Source organism: Puma concolor, chromosome D3 (genome assembly GCF_028749965.1).
Source record: "Puma concolor isolate L17-30 chromosome D3, mPumCon1.1.hap2, whole genome shotgun sequence".
Taxonomy (NCBI): Eukaryota; Metazoa; Chordata; class Mammalia; order Carnivora; family Felidae; genus Puma; species Puma concolor.
In genome coordinates, this window is record NC_141678.1 from 84107209 (window position 1) to 84130896 (window position 23688).

The window sequence follows — 23688 nt, forward strand, 5'->3', positions numbered from 1 at the left end:
AATTTGATATATTTATTTGATATTTATTTGATATATTAATTATATTTGATATATTAATTTTCCTGTACGTTCTGCCTTAGCAGTTGCCCACACATTTGGGTATGTTTGTCATTATCATTCATTTCCAAATATTTTCTAATATGTTGCACCAAATGTCTTAGTGAATTTTAAACTTTAAATCAATAGACACTCCCACGCATGCATACACCCACTCATATATACACATGTTTTGAACAGTTTATGTAAATAATAAATAACAAAATTGGACATGCACATATATTATGCTTTTCTATTTTACCTACCATCTATCTATCTATCTATCTATCTATCTATCTATCTTCTATATTCTAACTGTGAAATTAATAGTTGTGATTTGTAGGAGATTTCTCCCAGCCATTTAATCTGGGATTAAATTACTAGAAACCTGTTACCTGAAGTTTGCCTGTATGTGTATACTAAATGACATAAGCCTGTAGGTAGGGAAGACATAAATCGATACTTACTTTACCTTAACTGCTCTTATGTGTTCCTTCCATGTAAGGATTTCAATTAATCAGCATAACATCCCCATTAGGTAGATGTTTTTCCCATGCTACGTTTGGGTAGAGTGCAGGTCCCTCAAAGCTTCACAGATAATAAGTGACAGAATCAGAATTCAAGCTTCAGAAGCATGACACCTGAGCCAGTGATCTTAGTCTGCTACCTTTGGGTATTTTGTAGAGGGTGACTAAGGAGGTAGATACGTGCACGTGTAGGCAAGCGTGAATAGAACGGACATAGGTGGTTTGCTATCAAATGACTCAACTAAATTATCATATAGAAGACAAGTCTGGATATAAATATTCATAATATATGTAAATTGTGGAATAATCATAGCAATGATAATAAACACCCTTTAAATACCATTTACATACATTTGAAGCTTGTTTCATTGCTTTAAACACAGACTCCCTCTCATGTAGCTCTAGAGAAAGTTAAGCAACTGTGCACAGCTTTTCAGATTGTGTAATAAATACTTTGGGGCCACTTTCACACTAACGTTCTCTGAATACCTCTCGTGGTGTGTATGGTGGGGATTCTCTATAGCCCTGGGCGGTCAAACTCCAATGCTGGCCCTTATTACAAATATCAAAACATGACTTGGATTGTGGTTTTTCTTAAGCACTTTCCTCTAAAAAACATCAGATGTGTTTACCTTGACAGATTAGTGTATGTACCCAGCCAAAATCAGAAAATAAGGAAGAGTACATGGAGCCTCTACAATGATAGTATTTCCAAGGAGACTCAAAGCCACAGTCCCCTTTTTTAGGTCTAGAGATTAGAAGGCCTGGGCAGGTGGCTCAGTGTGGATACCATGTGACAGTGCCAAGCAGTGATAGCGTTTCAACTCTTACCGTTGAAGTTCCTTCCTCGAAACTAATGATTTCATTAAAATAATTCTTTAGTTCATTATTCCACTAAAATAATAAAATACTATCTGACCAAATGTTCACAACTGCTCAATTATGGCCCTCTATTTTACCTTGACCCAACTTCAGTCGGACTTCTGTCCTACCTTCGTGTCCCTGATTCTCTTTGCCCCCAAGCCTAAAAAGTGGGCCACGCGTCTTTATCAGCTTTTCCTTAAAATGGACTGACCATAGCAAGATGCTTTCATGTCAGACCTCTCAGGTCATTACCCCTTGGCTGGCAAACTTTCCCAGAAAAATATCTGTTAATATTTGCTTATTTCTTCTTACTTTTTTTTTCCCTCTTTTAAAGGCCTTTTTCTGGTTGATTTTGAGACACTGGCAAATTTCTGATATCAGAGCGTGCTCTCTCCTATCATCTTCCTTCTGAATGAAGTCTCTCCTAATCTAGGCTGGATTTGTTTTTTCCAACTTGACAATATAAATCCTAGTTCTTTCATATCTGGCACAAGAGTATGAGCGTATCATCTGGTCGAAGACTCGTTCAATTATCAGATGCCACTGGTTCTCTCTCTAATTGCCTTTGTTAGCATTTCCTTAGATTTTAGTATAATCTCTCTCATCTAACTCATCAGTGCTTTGTATGTTTTATTTCAAAAAGAATAAAAACTCTTTTTGTTGTTTGTTTTCAGAAAAACTCATTCTCTTTTGTCCCCTCTGGGGGCTTTGTGTATTTCACAAACACAAAGTCCTAGAAAAGTAGGACTCTACAAGTGGAGGATGTAATGAGATAAAAAGTATTCTCAGTTATTCCAAATATTGCAAAGGATGACATACTACTGTGATTAATTGCAAATATTGGTAAACACGAAGAAAAAACAATGTCCTAAAAGTTTAACAAAATAAAACTGAGTAGAGGAGGGACAGAAAACAATGTTCTTTTCTGATTAACATTGAAAGTAAAATACAATATTCTTGTAAAAAAGTGGTAAAACTCTAAATAAGGAAAAAACAGTCCTCTTTTAGAATTTCTCCCAAGTCACATTAAGAAAGCAAATATATACATATATATGTGATATATGTGTATATGATATATATATGTATATACATATATATATATTGATATATATATATGTATATACATATATATATATCAGTGAAAATATTTTTTTAAATAAAATTAAGGTTTATTTTCTTTTCAGAAAGAGAAAGAGCATGAGAGGGGCAGAGACAGAGAGAGAGGGAGACACAGAATCCAAAGACAGCCTCCAGGCTCTGAGCTGTCAGCACAGAGCTTGATGCAGGGTTCGAACCCATGAACCAAGAGATCGTGACCTAAGCTGAAGTCAGAGGCTTAACCAACTAGCCATCCAGGAGCCCTGAAAATACTTTGTATGATATTCTAATGGCAGATGTATGTCATTATACATTTGTCTAAACTCATAGAATGTGCAACACTAATAGTGAGCTCTAATTTAAACTGTGGATATTGGGTCATTATGATGTGTCAATGCAAGTTTGTTTATTAACAAATGTACCACTCGGGTGAGGGTGGGAGGGGGGTGTTGATAACAGAGGATATTGTGCATTTATAACAGCAGAGAGAATAGGGATAATCTCTTTACCTTCCTCCCAATTTTGCTATGAAACTAAAACTGCTATAAAAATCTAGTCTTTAAAAAAAAGAGCAAATAGTCAATATCACCAACCAAACCCAAGTACTATACTCCCAATGTTGATGACATAAATGTGCTGTGTCAGAGGCACTTGGAGGGGAGACAAACACGTCACTAGAAGTAATTTTGTGGGTAAGACGACTTGTACTTTGGAATAAAAGGACTAAAGAGGCTAACATTTTGCCTATTATGGCAATTTTATCAAGTCATATTCATAAGTGTTGGCAATGTTAAGAAAAATGTCACTATTATTGTTCCACAGGATCTATCATAATAAAATGCAAGGCTTTTGGAACTTTTATTTTTATATGCCATGAAGTTTGGCATTGGGGGAAAAATGGCAATCATTCAGCCTTTGGCTTCTGTATTTTTTATGTGCCATAATACTATCAAAGAACGACAGTGTATTAGGGATTGAGACAGAAATAAGAAAAATGAGATAGAAATAAAAGACAACAACAAAACTATTCTAAGTATACTTTGAATTAAAAAGTAAAAAAATAAGGGACCTTATGCTAATGTAAGCCTTTTCAGTATGGCAATAGAAAATATTAATATTTATAATGTTTTTCTCTGCCCAAAGCATGCTTCCTCTGAACTGATTTGTACATTTAACAATTTATATGATCAACCTTATATTTATTTTTATGATGGATTTATATGGAGAAATTATATGTTTATTTTACCTCAAGTTATATTTTTAAGTTCTTGCATTATTCACACCTAATGCAATTTTGCAAGACTAATATAGAAAGAAACAGCAACAACAACAACAAAAATGAATAAAATATTCTCTCATAAAGCACAAAGGAAACTCTTATGGATATGTATGCTGCCCTCTCAATACTTTATTTTCGTAATGGAGCTAGATTTTGTGTGTTGGAATGACTAGCCCCACAAATTGATCTGGGATAATAATAATAGAAGGGATAATCATAGAAGCTTTCATTCAAGGCATCAGAGGATTATCTTTAGAACATCCGTGAGTATCAAAGTAACTCCTCTCACCAATTCTGACCAGCTTAATAATGTATAGAATTTCCTATTTAGTAGAACCCAGTTAAGACAATCATGGGAAACAGTAGTGAAATGGATTTCAGTAGTCAGGTAATCAACTATGTAATTCAACAGAAAGCTCCAAATACAGTGAAACTACAGGTTCTCTTTTATACCTGCAGCACACAGTTCTTATTCTCCCCATATGAAAGCCATGGATTTCATTTCCACAGTAGGGAGAACATATATGTATAGATCAGAAACTTTTTTTTTACGCGTATAGTAAATATTCATGTGTAGACACTGGCTTTCATATTGTTTGCCACATCTGCCATGCCTAGTGGCTTATCAAATAATTTTTACTCACCAATACTGTTCTTTCGCTGAGAACTGTGAACTGTCTCTTCATATATACATTGACGCTGGCTGCAATTCCATCTAAGCACATCATATTCTCCTTCCCATCATCGCTAGTAGCTAAGGTATGCAGACACAGCTCCATGAGCATGTGACTCATGCAGTCTCATGAGGGTCTTTTCTTAGACCCCCACACTCAGTGCAACGTTCTACTGTAGCCATCTTTAAATTTTCAAACCCGAAAGACTCCACCAAAAAAAAATTGCTAGAACTGATACCTGAATTCAGCAAAGTCACACGATATAAAATCAACGTATGCAAATCAGTTGCATTTCTGTACACCAATAATGAGGCAGCAGAAAGAGAAATCAAGGAATCGATGTCATTTACAATTGCACCAAAAACCTTAAGAAACCTAGGAATAAACCTAGCCAAAGATGTAAAAGATTTGTGTGCTGAAAACTATAGAAAACTTGTGAAAAAAACTGAAGACATGAAGAAATGGAAAAACATCCTATGCTCATGGAAGAACAAATATTGTTAAAATGTCGATACTACCCAAAGCAATCTACACATTTAATGCAATCCCTATCAAAATAACACCAGCATTCTTTTCACAGAGCTAGAACAAACAATTCTAAAATTTGTATGGAACCCCAAAAGATGCCAAATAACCAAAGTAATGTAGAAGAAAAAACCAAAGCTGGAGGCATCACAGTTCTGGATTTCAGAATCACCAAGACTGTATGGTACTGGCTCAAAAATCTTTGAACAAGTCCCATATTTTCCTTTTTTACTGGGCCCCACAAATCATCTAACTAATCCTGAGAGTTTTAGACTATTTTACCAATCATAATTCTGATATCTTCACTCTCTTGCTCGAACATTCTCAATACAATCCTAAACACGTTTAGAAAAGCAAAAGTACACTCTAGGGTTCAATACTACACTTGCAACTTCCACACATAGCTGCTTGCAGTTGCCTAATTGACTCCTGGAAGCTTCATGTTTTCCAGGATATTATTTTTATGTATACTGTTACCTGTCCTCATTTCTTTTTACCCTATTTCTAGTGTTCAAATCTGCCAAACACACTCCTCAATGACATCTTTTCTATGTCTTCTTATCAGATTCCTGTCTTGAAGAGACGTCTCCCTGCTCTCAATTCACCAGCATTGTCTCTTCCCAGGAATTCATATCAATTTTTCCACTGCATTGGAATATCTATTGGTAATAGCATTTAATACTAGGCTCTTCTGAAGGTAGGAGGATTTGTTTTGTGCTCCCACGCAGCTCTCCTAAGAAGTTCTTCCCCAAGCACTGACACAAGAATCCAAGTTGTTTCCATCTTGCATCTCTGCTTTCTGGAAATTTTGAATAACTTAAGTGTAGAGCCGAAGAGGAAGAGAAAATATACAGTTTTGCAGAATATTTTTTAAGGTCAAGGCATGGAAATAGCTCAGATCACTCTCACTCATGATTCATTGTTAAGGATTTGGTCCCTTGGCCCCAGCATAATTGAAGGTTGGGAAACAATCTCACTGTATTCGTAGGAAGGGGAGACCGATGTGGCTGATTCATGCATTAACCTCTGCCAAACTTGAAGGAGACAAGATATCCAATTCACTTTCTTCCCTTTCATAATATCTCAGCCACATATTTGGATTGCAGGACTTAAGCAAATATCTGTTGAATGGATGATTCAATGAATCTAGGGGTTGAATTTCCTTGAGGAATCCTGAAAATTTTATCATTTATGTTCACTTAGCCAAACTTATAGCATGCAACATAGTGACAGGACTTCAAAACAATCATTCCTATTGCTTCCAACTTAGAAAGTTTTATAAAAGAAACAGAAGAGTTAAAGAGAGAGAGAGAGAAAAACATCATTTTGGAATTGTATTTTGTTTTATCTGAAAATCTAGGTAGTATTGATTTAATATGTGATAACTGCCGTATGTGAAACTATTCATTTCTTTGGAAGACAAGAAAATAAGGGCAGGCATGAAAGTAAACAGAGTAAGTTGCTTATGAGTTATTGGAATAATTTGTAGAGGATGCAAGACATGATAAAGTAGTCACTTTTGAGACCTGGCACATGAGATAAGGTAAGTAAAATATGAATATGTGCTGAACATAGATATAAAGAGATGTAAAGACCAATAAGAACCTATCGGAGACACCAGAAACCTCAATATTCATGATGTACTCATTATATATGAGGTATATGAGACTCTCCAAATGCTTGCTGTTTGAAATCTGCAACCCATTAGGTAAACCTTTTTTTTTTTTTTTCTAGAAGTGTCTTCTACTCAAAACACACACACAAAAACACAAGCTAATTGGCACCTTCCAGTAAGGCTGGGTTTGCATGTTCCTGAAGCTCTCTGGTGAAGAAGAGTTAGTTCCAGGCACCGTCTGTCATTTGAGTCACCACGCTCAGTCCTCAAATCCAATTCACGACCACACTGGCGGGAAGACAACTGACAAGGGAGAGAAAAAAGAACATGACTTATGAATATTGTGTAAACCACGATTCAAACAGTATTATTCCTCTACCCTCTTGCAACCTATTCTGACTTGACTTTTTCCTTTAGTTTAGATGTATTTTTAAATGAATGAAGACAAGAAAAGAGACCCAGGGTATTTGGGGCTCTCCAACAATAGAGTTTATGAAGGTTAGGGGAACTAGCAAAAAATACTGAGGGCAAGTGTCCAGTGAATTTTTAAGAAGTTAAAAAAGAGTGGGGCTGTGAGTGTACAATGAATGACAAAACAGTGTGTCAAATGCTATTGACAGACTATGTATATCAGAAGCATTTCTTGGGTCATCTCGGTGGCTCAGTTGGTTGAGTGTCTGACTCTTTTGGCTCAGGTCCTGATCTTGGCGCTGTGGGAGGAACACCCAGTCGAGCTCCGCCCTGAATGGGGAGCCTGCCTGAGATTCTCTCTCTCTCTCTCTCTCTGTCTACCTCTCCCTCTCTCTTGTTCATTCTATCTCTCTCAAAAATAAATAAATAAATAAATAAATAAATAAATAAACAAACAAACAAACAAACAAACTAACATAAATTAAAAAGTACTTCTGATAATGTCAAAAGATAGTTCCATGGAAGAGTGGGGCTGGCAGCCCAACCAAACTGAACAAGAGAAGAGTCAATATAAATATGTCGTTTGAGAAATTTTGCCTGCAGAGTTAAGAAATGGGTGGGTGGCTTGAGGAGAATGTGAAGCAAAAGGGTGGTGTCACTCAACAGATAATAGTGAAAGCGGAGAATGGATTGGACTGCGGGTGAGGCTCCTCATAATTTTTGGCACCAGGAGAATATACTTATAATGGAAATGTTTGAGATTCACTACAAGTTAAATCGTTAAGTGCCAGTTACTGACAGATTAAGGACATCCACTATACTGTAGGGCCTTCCTTTAAAATCTGCTCTATGTCCAGGAATACGCCTTCAGAGATGAAGAGAAACATATCCATAGAAACTGTCTTCCTCACAGCTATCATTTAACATAGTTCGGATTTAGCGGGTCTGAGTTACATTGCTAAAGGGTAGAAAGATACCAGCCCCTTGGAACTTGAGATCTCTCTTTCCAATGAGTTCAATTCCTCAATCACGAACTTCTTGTGTTGTAAGTCACATGGAAGTTCCCTATTAACATGCCGTGCATTACAGAAGTGAAATCTCTCACTACTGGGGCCATGATGTATGGAGTCCACCCATGTCCAGCTTAAGCTCAAGCTTTGTTCTTATTTTCTTGTAAATTCATAGTGTCATTTATAGTGAGAAGCCATGTAAGTTACTTTCATTTTCAATATTTTCAGGACCTGCAAAATAAGATGTTGTTCCCGATTTCTGACACACTTCTATATTTCAGTTTGTATGTCATGCCTCAGATGTGAAACTTCATATGAATTCAGCCAGGACATGAAGCCTTGTCACTCAATGTCCAGATTAACTATGCTGATTATATTAACAATGCCCAAATTAGAAGTAATGGAGAAAACCATGCATTGGCCAGAATGAGGCCTTCCCCTTTCCAGATTGTGTATTATAGGGTTTTATGAATTTTTCAAAGTACAAAAAAGTACAAAATACATTGCTCCATTTCTGTTTACTACACCCACCGGGGATAGTAGGAGAAAATAATTCTTTTAACGACCAACTTCTTTTCATTCTCTTCTAGTACACTAGAACCAGAACTAACACAGGCAGGGCAATAAATGAAATATTACCCTAGTGTTCCAGTTCTTTGGCTGCATAAAACAACACTCCAAACTCGGTGACCGAAAACTACCTTTTTTTTTTTTTTTTTAGTAGTAAAAATTAAAACCCCCACCATCCCTACAACCCTAGCAAGTTTCCAAATTTGTTCACTTCAAGTTTCTGGCAATATGAATTGTATCTTTACCTACTTGCAATCTAAATTTAAATAGCATTTTCTAACCTAATAATATACCTAAATATTTCCCCATGCTCCTACACAGACTTCTCAGTGATAATTCTGAACACCTCTAGAGCGTATTATTGATTATGTCCATGCTCCCTAAGTCCCTTAGCTTTCCCCTTTGGTGAGCTCTATTATTTTCAGCTGCCCACGGTCATAATTATTCTATTCATGCAGATAACATTTACCAAACCACTGTTAACGGTAAAGATTTAACACTGTGGCACCGTTCTGGTAAAGTTTTGGTCAAGCTTATGGGAGGTATTTGACTCAGAACAGTCTGCAAATGAAATCTCATAAAAATGGGCCTGTGCTAGGAGCTTTGTCTTTGTCAATCATGGCTGGGAGCAGCCTCTTGGAATCATGAAGCCGGCAAACATATTGTTGTGGATCCAGAGTTCAGAGGGTCTTAGTGGGGGCTGGCGGTCAACTGTGCTCCATACAGCAGGAGATCATATGGGGGATTTTCATGGCCACCACAATGACCAAATGGAGTTGGCAGAAATACCATTATTTTCTCCCTACCAAAAATGTATAGACTCGGGCACCTGGGTGGCTCAGTCAGTTAAGCATCTGACTCCTGATTTCGGCTCAGGTCATGATCTTACGGCTCATGAGATAGAGCCCCACGATGGGTTCTGTGCTGACAGCACAGAGCCTGCTTGGGATTCTCTCTCTCTCTCTCTCTCTCTCTCTCTCTCTCTCTCTCTCTCTCCCTCTCTCTCTCTTTCTCTCTCTCTCTCTGCCCCTCCCCTGCTCACGCTCTCTCTCAAAATAAATAAATGAAAAAATGTATAGACTCATAAATCAAGTATTAAAATATCAAGTATGATTTATGGTAGATAGTTGTGAAATCAAGTCATTTGCTTGCATCTCCATTTGACTTAGAATTTGAGTAGCATGAACTAAAAAAGGGAAACCACCATCGTTCTCGCCCTTGTCTCTCTGACACGTTATCTTCCCTTGAAAGCTCCACCAGGAGAGTGGGAATTTCTGCCACCGTGGTCTCTGCTCTCTGCTATTAGAGATCATCACTTCCACCCCACCCTCTAGTACATCAATGGGATTGACACTCCTTTTCTGCTGAAGCATGAGGGCGATATGCAGTCAAGGCTGTTTCCTCTGGAGCCTAATTTAAAACCGAAAGAAAAGATGCAGAAGCTATGAGTATGCCTTCATGGGAAATTTTACTCTGGATTTAAAATTTTGGAATGATAAAGAATCTAAAAATCTTAGAATTTTCTTTGAATCTCGGGAAGATGAGCACTTAGATTTTCCTAAATAGGCCATCTTATGCTTCTTCCACTTCGGATCTAGCTCCTTTATTTTCAAGTTTTTGTGCCTGCGTTGCAATTGTATGTATATTGTAATTTCGTTTGCCAGCAAGCCCTGTTGAAAGCCCTCATTCTAAAATCAATGGTACTTTCATCAACTTAACTCGCACTTCATATCAAAATGATTACAGTGCACTTCACAAAGGTACACAAACCAAAGTTGCTGCATGTGATAATGAATGTCTTAATCCATTAGTTTTCATGTTTACACTTGAACTCTACACTAAACAAGAGACACTTGACTTAGTTGGATATTTTATATTCAATAAAGTATGCAAAATATGAAAGCTCATAAGACACGATAAAGGCAGTTCTGTGTAACAAGCGCTAACACTACTTGTTATAAGATTGGCAGTGGGCCATGTGAACATTCATACGGGGAAACATCACAGGGTAATCCGACCCATGGCACTCTGAGGCTTTCGAACATTCTAGGTTTGCTTTTAAGGATTCCTATATTAAAGTTATACCTCACGTTAATACTCAAGATCAAAATAAAAATTATTCTCCGAAAATTATTTCAAAGGTGTGAGGAAAAGAACACTGTAGCATATTTCTCATTTACATTCAAATAAAATTGATGTTTAGACTATGCAAAAAAAAAAAAAATGAAATCTAACATATAATTACGTTCATGGGAGTGAATTTATGTCATGCTACTGAATCACAGCCTCATTCACATATAACCAGAATACACTAATTGAAGGGCAGTTGAAGAATTTTTATGTTAAATATCTGGTCGATTCAAGTATTATTTGGTATATGCTTTTATTGGAGAAACATAAAATAATTTTAATTAAAAAGCCGGTATTCTCTTGGTAAAGTAAATTTAGCTTTACTGCCCAAAACTGTTTTGATCTGTCTTACTAAATTTTTGCTTTCACTATATATTATAAATAATAGATTCAGTTCCTAGGAAGCAACTTAACTTGTAGAGATTGATTTATGTCCAAACACTTACTTTGTTTCCATTTCAATACATCTTCTAGAAAATCCCAAGAAGAACATTTTGATGTTAGGAAAATCTGTAGCAAAAGTATTTCTAACCTAAACCAATGAATAGTAGTTGTTTTCTTCACCAATAAAATTGATGGCTACAATGCAAGCCATATTTTTTGCTCTGTGCTCTCTTGGTAGGTATTTTTGCAACAAGATAACAATTGCTTCCCTGATTGCTTCTCACTGGGAAACATACTTAAATGGGAAATGCACTATCTATGTAGTTCCTGGGTCTAAAAAAAAACATTGTCACTGGGGGAAAAATATGCAAAATGTATTACTTCAATATTTTGTGTATTACCTCAATATTTGTGTGCCGGATTGTTTCTACTCCAGTTCACAGTGTGCCAGGCTGTACTGCCTCTTGTAGTGAAATCTTCCCTTGACTATGACTGTATTCCCCCTAATATGGACCACAAAAATAATGAGTCCTATGGTAACAGTTTCTTTTGCATGTAATAATAATGAAAGAGGTATATTCTGGCTTAAAAAGTCATACTGGACTGTGACTAATGTCTGAATTAATTAACATGGAAAATAGCACTGGATAAAAATTATTCACTTTGTTTAATTTTCCTGTGTTAAGTGAGTAATTTTCAGTAAATGGTTGTATCTATCGAGATTAAAACAGGCTATAGTTTTAAAAAACAAAAACTGTATTATGTTAGTGTCTTAAAACCAAATGACATTTCCTCTGAAGCCTACGTTTTATAAAGGGTAGTTGGGACTCTGCTTTGTGTGTATTTACTCCAGAACTGAAGTTATCAAGGCAGACACTATATTGAATTGATGACTGCTGTCAGGGCTGGGTAAAGAAAGACTGATAGGTTGTCTGTTGGTTCTTTAAATTTCCACCTGGACCTAACCAATGTCACTTCTGCTTACATTTTATGGGCCTTCAATAGAGCAGGACACTGAAATCATATTAGATTCCTGGAAGGAGAGCCAGCGATGTGAGAGGGACAGCCTTAGTGACGACCACAGGCTGTCTACCTGCCCTCCCAATATTGGGTTCCTCTCCTTGCTATGTGCAGACACATTCCCTCATTCCTCCAGGAGACAATGCAAAATTCTCGTCCAGTTACTGTGATTCAGTCCAAATTCTAGGGACTCTAAGTGACATCTATTTTTTTTTTTTATCACATTCAAATTTGACTCCTCTTGGTCTGAACACCTACATACCAGAAAGACAAGCCTTCTCAAAACTTAAAGAAACAATACTCAATGATCAGCAGATATAGAGCCCATAAATACATTCTTGGATTTGGAAAGAATACCAGGTGCCCAGAGCATCAACAACACGCGGCAACTCTGAACATGTGCGCATGGCAAGAGCCCTAACCTTGGAGACGGCAGATGCTCCAGGGTTAGATCTTAATTCTGTCCTCTAGGTAAGGACATCACCCAGCAGCTTTTCCCTGTAAATGATGGCATCGTATTTTGGCCGTCTCTTCTCATGCATTATTCTCCTGGACTATGTCTAAACTGGATTGGAGAAGATACTTTCACGGGGCTTAGTCCCTTTCTCACCTCATTTCCTGCCTCTTGTCACCTGGAGATTGTCTTCCACAATCATAGGTTATGCTGGCTTAAGAGTGATGGTGGATGTTTTCACATTACAGCTCTCTCAAAACCCAAGTTGGCCCATGCTCTGCTTGATTCTAGTTAGATCTACAAGCCAATAGCACAACAGTTCTTTCTTAAATCGTCTTCCTAAATTTGCTAGGTGTCTTTATTTTCCCATTCTCCACCCAACCATGATAGGGGCCTTGTGGTATGCAGAGTTCTCAAAGTATTTTTTTTTTTTTCAGAGAATGAGGAAAATTGAATGCCTACGGTTGCACTGGGTAATATAACACAATTTTGGAAAGTGGGGCAATTAAAGAGTTGAATGCCTCTTACCAGAAACCAATAGAATAGTCTGAAGATGACTTAGATTTTTCCAAATGTAGAAAGAAAATGCAAATTTTCACAAACCAGGAAGGCTGAATTGCTGATCTCATTTATGTTTTTATTAACATTGCTATCACTGTTGTGTCGGGTTGTGTAAGGAAATGAATTTCTAGTACAGGATTTTCTTTAGTTATATGTCTGATCTTCAACCAGAGATGTACAGTTTTGGACTTCCGTATTTTATCATTAATATTATTTCTGCCAACTATAATTAAATTGGAAAGGTGGATAATTTTTGACCATGTTTTTCACACAAGGACTGTAACATAATTGTAAATGAAGCTAGATAATGAGGGCTATGATATAATACACAGAAATACGTGAGAATAAACATGGAGACAATATCAATCAATACAATGTTGATCATACTCATTTATTTAAATATATTTCATCACCAGAGCACCTGGGTGGCTCAGTTGATTAAGCATCTGACTTTAGCTTAGGTCATGATATCACTGTTCGTGAGTTTGAGCCCTATGTTGGGCTCTGTGCTGACAGCTCAGAGCCTGGAGCCTGCTTTGGATTCTGTGTCTCCCTCTCTCTCTGCCCCTCCCCACTCACCTCTGTCTCTCAAAAATGAATAAATGTTAAAAAAAATTAAACAACATATAATATAAAATATTGGAAACCATTTATTGATATTCCATGTTATAGATAGTTAAGAGGATTAAAAACGTTCAGTTTCGGACTACCTCTTATCGCTTTATTTACCAATTTAATTTATATGCATGAATTATTGACAGTAATGATTTAAATGGACACGTTGTATACAAAACAAAGAAGGAAATAATATTAGTCAAAGTTAAATGTATAACATTAAATATATGTAGTCATATATTTTAAAAAGAAAATGATAATGAATTAACCTAAAATGAACATGAAGGAACTGGAAATAAATATATGTTGAAAAGCAGGTAGAGATAAATTATTTTTTGGACAGTGTTTTCCATTTCTTTTCCAAAGGCATGATATGTTTTGCTCTTGGATGTATTTATAACATAGATTATTAAACTTGGGGAAAATGCAAGGTTTGAATGCTTCGAAGCCAAAATAGCAATATGTTAAACTCTGTTCTAGGATATTTTTCAAAATAAAGTAACAGAAGCTGGGTTGATTATAACTTATGAAACAACTACAAATAAAGGACAAATCGGTAAAACAAAGGTTTTCAGATATCAGACATCAGGCAAAGGGAGGGGGAAAACTTAGTGAGCCTAAGACTTCCCCAATTTTATGACTGGGGGTCTCATGCATCTTTAGCTCAGGACTTATGAGAGTATATGTGAGCTGAAACTTCTTAATGTCGGAGAGACCATCACTCTCAAGGAGCAAAGGACTCACACAGGGTCAGGAATATATTGTGTCCTCAGCAGTCAGAGTAGAAAACTTATAGTTCATGGGACGTGGATAGAGTACCCAATAGGGTATAGTTTGCTTATTAGCATTTTATCCTTTACTGAAAGCTTCTTTGGTCCTATCTAAAAAATGTAAATGTAAGTACTGATCTGCTCTAACCATGATCTCCAGTGCCTAAGCCTCCATATCTGACCACAGCTCAAAACTAGGACCTGGGTGATAAATAACCTTATCATCTAGGGTCGTCTGAGATAAAGTGTATTTCTATCTGAGTCACTCTATTGTCTTCCAAACACCAGGCACCATTTCAATCATTTCTTTGTCTCTGCCTGGTTTTTGTTGCTTATGTGGTTCAACTGATACTTTCCCATACCTCTGGGTCATACTTGGGGTCTCCTTGAGAATCAAGGAGTTATCTGCACAAGTGTTATCTGCAAATGGTAGGCTTTCCCTGGTTGAGCACCCAACGTCATGCTGATGCCAAGACAGGGAAACCTGAGTATAAAACTAAACTTGGCTATCACAAAACCGGAGTCCAAGGACTGTTTATGTCCACAGTACCCATGACCAAGCAGAAGCCATAACATCTCCCAAAACAGTTACCCATGGTGACACCACATGGATAACAGTAGAACAGTGTTGAGTTGGTGTAATTACCTGCTTTCTCATATGAAGGAAGACCGGAACAAATAATGACAAGCAAAGACATACGACAACAACAACAGGAATATCGGGGGCCATGACTACCACACGGACCCCAACAGTCACAAAGAAGTACAGTTTGAAGCTATAGCATCACACCTAAAATGAGTCTCCAATTATATACTCATTTGGTTGTATCTAATAAACTCCATTTTCTCAAAAACGGGGGATGGAATTGTCATGTTTGGAAAATCCTTGAAATCTGAAGTTGAGTGAGGGAGGAGTAAGTTGGAGGCCAAGACTGAAATTTCTGATGTGAGAAACAAAGCAATCTCCATGTCATACACTTCAATCCTAAACTGGAAATCCAAGTAAGAATTTTATTACTTAATCCCCAGGGGAAGCAGGGGCACATTTATGACCCCTTAAGAATTGCAGTGACATATGTCCGTGGGACACCTTAACGTGACTATTCCATTAGAAATTCTCTTTACTGAACTTAGATCAGATCTATGTTTGAGTCAACAAGGACCTCCTAAGTTCCTGACTTGCAATATATTATATATGTCTAAGGCCTAAGTTACTTAGACTGACCGGTAGAGAATCTTAGCAGTCCTGTGGACATAGCTGGAAACCTGCTGTTGTTGGGAACGAAAGCCCAAGTGAAAAAGGCCACTTTGTCTTTCTTACCCAAGGATGGAGAAATTCTAATAGAGTGAGAAAAATTTATGAGTCAGTGTTCTTTATTTTTCTCCTACGTTTTTAATTATCAAAAGTTAATACAACGACATTTTATGAAGTTATCATCTAAGTGCAAACTAGTTGTGATAAGTTATAGAAGACATAAATATAATTATCATGATAATATGCTCACAGTTTTGCTCTGTATCCTTCCTCTATTATAGCAGCTTGGTGGTGATAGCTTATTTTTAGTAGAGCAAAATGGATGAATTCAATGTGACCTTTCCTACACCATGTGTTCAGAAAATATGATACGCTCTGGGGAATTAATGACATATCATCACCATTACCCTAGCAAACACATCAATGCTGCAATTTGTACAAACCATAAACTGGGTGTGGGAAGGAATCTGAAATTAAATTGACATTGAATGAAAGTTAAAATTGTTGCCCCCCCTCACATATGCAGATCGGACTTCCTTCATTTTAATAAGGCATGACAAAGGAGCTTTCTGATTGATAGGTGTTTGGTATGTCTGGACCATCTAAAACAGACAAAAGTTGCAGAAAACTTCTTGAAAGTGGCCTTCCTAACTTTCCAGAACACGTTCGCTGATGTGTGCGTAGAACTTTTTGTATCGGTGAAAATTAACCTGGCAGTGTGTCAATTCACTGCGTACCGTTGTTGCTGAATCTTAGATATTTAATGCTAAGTTGAAAAAGCTAAATGCAGTATGATAGCACATTGCCAAAAGTTCACTGTAAGCATTATTAAAAAGCATATTTATCACCGATAACCTATTTGTGGTCATTCTAATTAGGAAAATATGGAATGATAAAAAAAATTGCAATGAACAGAGGTGCCTGGTTGGCTCAGTCGGTTGAGCATCGCACTTCAGCCCAGGTCACCATCTCACCATTCGTGAGTTCGAGCCCCGCGTGGGGCTCTCTGCTGTCAGCGCAGAGCCTGTCTGGGATTTTCTCTCTCCCTCTCTCCCTGCCCTTCCCCTACTTACTCACTCTCTCTCTTTTTCAAAAATTAATAAAGACATTAAAAGAATTACAATGAACAATAGAATTGGAAGGAACTCCTGGTGAATATCAGTAATATACTTTCTTAATTTATGTAGTAAATTGATGATGTTCATTTTATTTTCATTTCTCAAAGGTTATAAAAATAATAGGCTTTCAAATATTTGTATCAAATATTCTATTTTAAAAAAGTAAATAAAACAATGTTCATAATAGATGGAATAGGTTTATGTTAACTCTGTACAAACTCAGCAAAGTACCGTGTGAACACATGTGCCAAAGGGGAAAAAAAAGAAAAAAATACATCATTTGAAATTATCAAGAGTCTTTATATTTTCTGCTGAACTGTGGATTACCAGGAGTCAACAAAAATATCGCCACATTGTATTTGCTTTTAATAATAAAATTAAGAGATTTTGCAATTGTAAATAATGTTAATTTGAGAAGAAAAATATAGACCTTCAGAATTAGAAGCAAAATGCTGAAGAGACTCTTGACGATTTTAGAAAAAAACATCTTAAGACTGGCACTTGTGGTTCTTAGACTCATGAGGAGAATCCAAAACGACTAGGTTCCCATTACCTGCAGAAACAAATTCCACACTCAGTTTCAAACCCTCCAAAGACTTTAGAGATCTGGCCTGCCTAATTGATAACCTCCACTCCTGCCATGCTCCCTCCTTCTCACTCAGCCTAGTCCTAGCTCCTTCTGTTACTCCAACACAAGCATGTTTCCACCTTAGAGTCTTTGCGTTTATTGTTTTTACCTGTTGGAATGTTCTTTCTCTGGATATTCTCATGGCTCAGTATCCCAATTGTCCCAAGTCCTGATCATCATGGTTGCTACAGGGACAGGAAACATAGAAAAGAAAACATCCTAAAGGCTGTCGTCTAAATATAAAGTGTTTGATAATGGAAGTGCAAATCGGTACCACTTTGTGGGAATAATTTGACAATATCTGTCAAATTCACAAGGCAATTTTTGCTACAAGCAAATAAGTGCTCACAATTTTCCTTGCAATGTTGTTTGTATTAGCAAAAAAGGCCTGGAAACAGTCTCCGCAAATAAGGCTAGGGATGGAATAGAGAATAGAATATTTGACGAGGGCCATGGATATTCCATGTCTGCAGTGCAAAGAATGAAGAATTTTCTTCTGCCCTGCACAATATGTAGAATGTCTCACACCTGTTATACGTGTTTATAATTTTTGAGTCTTGAACCTTACTCCATTTTGCACAAAAAAACACGAAGTGTTGCATGACTTTAAACGCACGGGACGCATACATACCTTAGAAATAGAAATCTAGTGTAAATGGAGAGAAGATGATAATGCATTTTATTTAGAACGCCTTCACAATTTTTGAACATTTTGCAAAGATAGGTCAACAATGGCAACGCTGCTGGTTTTCTTTATTACAAAAACAGCATGTTTATTTCTGCCTGTATTTGCAGCTAACAATAGCATTGACTTTAAATACTGGTGCAAAACGACTATCTGTCTTCTATCTTGGTCATTTCCAAATACTTTCATACTGAAATTAATATATTATAATTAACTTTCCTTTAATTTATAAGGGCATATTACTGACTCATTTAAAATTTTGTGCATGTTTCGATAGATTATTTTATCAGCGAATTTTGTTTCAGAAACCTTTGCTGCTCAGATACCAATGTTGAGTTTTTGAATTAACAGTATTAGCATCATTTGGGATCTTGCTAGAAACGTATAATATCAGGACCCTACGCCAGATTCTGTCCAAACAGAATCTGCATTTTAACATCTGTAGTTCATTCATATATATGCTGGTATTTGAGAAGCATTATTTTAATTTATCTACCTCTCTCCTTTTCCACTGGTAATGGTTTAATCCCTTATATTTTACGGAAGGTTCTGCAAGAGTTTAAATGCTTTCAATTCATGTTCCTCTTCAATCGACTCTTGAAAAAGTAGAAAAAATTCTCTTTTGAAAAGAAGAGATTTAATTTGACCAATCTTTTTAGTGCCATCTCAGTATTCTTAGGCTTAGGTTCACAACCCTAACTGTGCATGACCCTCCCTCCTACTGAAAGGCCGTATGTGTTCTAGTTTGAGCACACCTCAGCCAACTCACTGGAGACAGATTTGAATTGCTGTCAATATGACCACGAAGCTTTTCTGCTTATCCACATTCTGTGCATGTTCCTATTTTACAGTCTTCGCAAAATCTCCTCACTTCGTCTCAAAAGCTCTTTTCCATTCCCTAACCCGATTCCTTTAATTCTGCTAGTTCTTGCTTTTCCTTCAAATATGAACTCAAATATATCGTCCTCAAGAAAAACCTTCTTTAAAGGTTAATTTTGGGACACCTGGGTGGCTCAGTTGGTTAAGCACCCAACTCTTGGTTTGGGCCCAGGTCATGATCTCACAGTTTGTGGGAACGAGTCCTGCATGGGGCTCTGCCCTGGCAGCATGAAGCCTGCTTCGGATTCTCTCTCCCTCTGTCTCTACCATGTTTGCACGGTCTCCCTCACAATAAATAAACAGACTTAAAAAATAAGCATTCATATTCATTTTCAAAGTTCCTATGTTCACTTAGATTTTGAATTAATTGAGAGGCTGAATATACTAATGCACAAATGGGCAGACCATATATGATGTGACAACTTTGACCCACAGTTTCTGCAGCAACCAGTCAGGAAGCCAAACCACCGTGGAGGTGATCTATCCAGAAGGTTAGAACTTGGCCCATGACCAACAGCTTGCCTGACGTGCGTTCCTGCTTCCAACTGAGGGCCAACCAGAGAAAGTCAAACACGCTCCCCAAGCCAATTACAGGGACTGCCCTGCCTCTGGTTGGTGTGCCAACAGCTTCCCCACAACTGCGAATCAGAGCATACCTAAGCCTTCCATTTATTCTACCATGAAACTTACACACTTCCCTGTCTGCCTTGGCTTCCCTGCCGAATGCAAGTGATGGCGGCTGACTTCCTTCCTATATATAGTAAACTCTGGATGAATGGCCTTTGTTTGCTTGTTTTTTTTTTTTTTTTTTTTTTTTCTCACTTGGATCGTCTTTATTTCCACATTACAAATGTAATTATTTGAAAAGAATTTCTTTATCTCGGATGAAATGCATACAGTTTGGTAAAAATAGCCACAAAAGGAATACAAGGAGATTCTATTATTCTCTGTGTTTTCTCTCCAAACTAAGTACTCTCAGCCCAGAAGTAGACGATGTATTTTTTCTGTACCAAATGAATATTTGGTACATGTGGCCAGAACACGGACACAGCATAATGCTGTATGAACAACATTTACAGATTAAGCAATGTATCTTTTGTTTTCACCCTTCCAGCATTTGAAAAAATCTGTCTATCTTTAAAAATATTTTATCTGGTATATGGCTGGTTTTCTGAAAGCTAATAAACACAAGATTATTTCTAACTCGGGGACAGTCGTTTCTAGGAAATTAATTTTAAAACAGTATGTGACTGCATTGTATTTGTGTGCAAGGCATTTTTGTAGAAAACCGTATCCCAGTGCCTTTGACAGAGTTAAATAATGTAATTATGGGATGCAATAATGGAAGTAGAAAGAAAAAGATAGGGTTTTAGATGGGATTTGAAATGGCAGCTCCAATGATGCAAAAAGATAGAGAAAGCCTGTTCCAGATGTTAGTCGCTGCCACAGAGAGACTGGGAGCGATAATTTTGCGTGAAGTAACATAGAAGGAATAAATGGATTCCATGTATTTTGGACATATCACTTTTGGTTATGCAATTTCAAGCTGTGAACCTAAAGATGAGAAAAAGGTAACGTGTTATATCTAAAAATACAGTTGATTTGGAAATAGATTTAACTGATATTTATTTAGGACCTACTACGTGCTAGAAAACACACTGGAATTTTATATATAGTGTTACTGTGAGATGCTGGAGAATCCCCACTCTCAAGTTTGGGGAAACAAAGCTATGGATAGCTATGGATGAATGCAAACTCAAGACATCAGGTCGCACACCATTAATTGTGGTTATGTGTACCAAAAGATTAATTTAATTTCCATATATGGGAAAAGAAAATATTTCCTGCTTATAAACACAATATGTACGTACCATAAATATTTACTTTTTATAGAAAACTATGAAGAACGAATACAATGTTAACAACCCATATGTCCAGCTCTCATAGACTACTACTATTAATATTTTTATAAAGACTTTCAGATTCTATGTATTAACACACCTAAAATCACGTATATGTCATGTCAGTAGTTACATGTGAGCATATTCACAAATGGGAATATGCTGTGATAAAGTTTAATATTTTCAAAGATTACAAGTGTACCTCTTTGACATAACACCAAGTTCAGAGTCTCCCATTTGAAATTAGAGACCTGAGTTATAACTGGTTTTGACACTCAGTAATTCAGTGGCATAACTATGGCTAGTACAGTGGGACTAATCAAAAGGGCTGATCTCATTCTGTAGTCCCAATCCCTCAGCTGGTCCTAATGTACCAGGTCGCACGTGTGTCCCTGTGGGCTGACTGGTCTATTCTAACCAATGTGTATCAACTTCTGCCTGCACTCTGACTTTGCACCATGGTGATCCTGAACGTCCTTCATTAAGGCAAATTTGGGCTATATGTTCATATTCAAGGAGAGTGAAGATTGTCCAAGTGCCTTAATCATCAGTACCTTTCCAGGAGACAGTCCTCAGTCCCCTTTCTTTCATGATTAAGGTAAATATCCATGGCTCCCTGGCTATACAGAGAGCCTCAGGACTCCACAGATGCCCATCTTTTTCTGGGAAGGAGCCCTATGGCCTCAAATGTGTGTAAGAATATTTGGTTTCTATCCCTCAGACTTTCCTTACAGCAGATGCCATGGTTGCCATGGAATCATTGTAAAGTATCCCTAATCCTACTATACTATTATTAGACTGTACTCCTAAGTGTCCCAACTTCAAGAATAAATCTTTCCTTTTTTATCCAATCTTAATATTTGACCTCATTTCAGTTTAAATAAAATCCCACATCTTCCACGGAGGCTCCTGATGGACTCAGTGCTTTCTCTAATTCCTGTGAACCACCATGAAAATTATTCCCTTTATCTCTTACACAGGAACATATATACTGTCAAGTGATCTTTGTAAATAATCTCTGTAACGAGCACAAAACACTTAGAAGTCACATTGATATTTGTTTCTATTTGTTGATCCAAAATGCAGCAGTTTCTTGTCTAAAAATGAAGTATTCAGGCTTTCCTTGTCTAGTGACTGAAAGCCAACTAGGACAAGTTTAAGTAATTTATTTACTCATAAGGGAAAGAAAGAGGTGAAGCTGACTTTCTTTGGGACGTCCAAGTTAGTTTATTTTATTTCTGTTTCTACAGACATTATGTCCATTTTCTTTTGTTGAAGGTAGGAATGTGTGGGGTTTTGTGTGTGTGTGTGTGTGTATGAGTGCCCGAGCAGGTTTTATGAGTGTATGAAAAGTTGCCACAGACAACATCCATGTTGTTAACCTTATAACGTTAGTTGCAAGACAGTTGAAATCACTTTTTTTTTTCATAAGGAACTCAACCCAGAAAATCTTGGAAAAGGAAGGCAACTCTTACACATCCATTCCTGTGTTTATTTCCACGGTGATTGGTGGGAAGAGGCATTATTATTCTCCACTATATCATGGGTCCATCTTATAGTCATAGGCATAGACATGTTTCTCATCTTCCTTTAAAACCATGCATTTGTCTTAGAGTCAAAGTGATTGCCAAAATGCAGTATTAGATTATTTTCTGATTGTATCTTAATGCCTTATCTAAGTTGATTATAACACCATTATTAGTAAATGTTAATAGATTATTATATCTCTTCATAATGATAAAAGTATATTATAACAGCCTTCTGAGAGGGGAAAAATGTCTTTACCCAATGGTAGTAATTTCCTCCATCATTGTTCTTCAGTGGGAAAGATTTCTTTATGTGTGTTTGTTGAGAGAAAGTCCTCAAATCATACAAATATTTTTTTTTTCCTTAAGAAAGGAGAATGAAAGGGCCCTGGGTGGTTCAGTTGGTTAAGTATCTGACTCTGGATTTCGGCTCAGGCCACGATCTCATGGTTTGTGAGTTTGAGCCCCCTGTGGGTCTCTGAGCTAATAACATGGAGCCTGCTTGGGATTCTCCTCGCTCTATCTCTCTGGCCCTCCCCTGTTCACACTTTTTCTCTCTCTCACTCAAAATAAATACATAAACTTAAAAAAATACAGGAGAAGAAAGGATAAAAGGAAAGCACTTAAGGCAATGAGAAACGGGTTTTAAAAAGAAGTATTATATGAAAGAAAACATGGTAATTGTCAAGTACAGGTTAACTGGAAGACATTTTCCTAAGGAAAATAGAGAAATTGATTTTTTTTTATCTACTGATTATCTGACAAAAGGTTTCCCTATGACAGTTTTAGTTATAAATTAGTTTATAATTAAGTGCATTATCACAAACTCATCCACAAATAATATATCACCCTATAGAAAACTAGTATTGCTATAGAAACCAAATTAGTTTTTAAAAACTTAGAAAGCTAAAGCATCAATTATGTAAATTGATACTAACACTATTAACCTTCTCATTTATCATAGGAAGCAACTTTCACCAGGGATTTTGAGTAATGTGTTCAAGAGCATATGCTTAGTGGTTTTTATAGTTGAACCCACTGTTGATTCCACTACCCAAGATTAATGGCAGTTAATTTCCATCACTTTGCTTATTTGTACCAATGCCTTCTGCTATGTACATTATTTATAAGAGAAAATTCCTGAATCAGACTG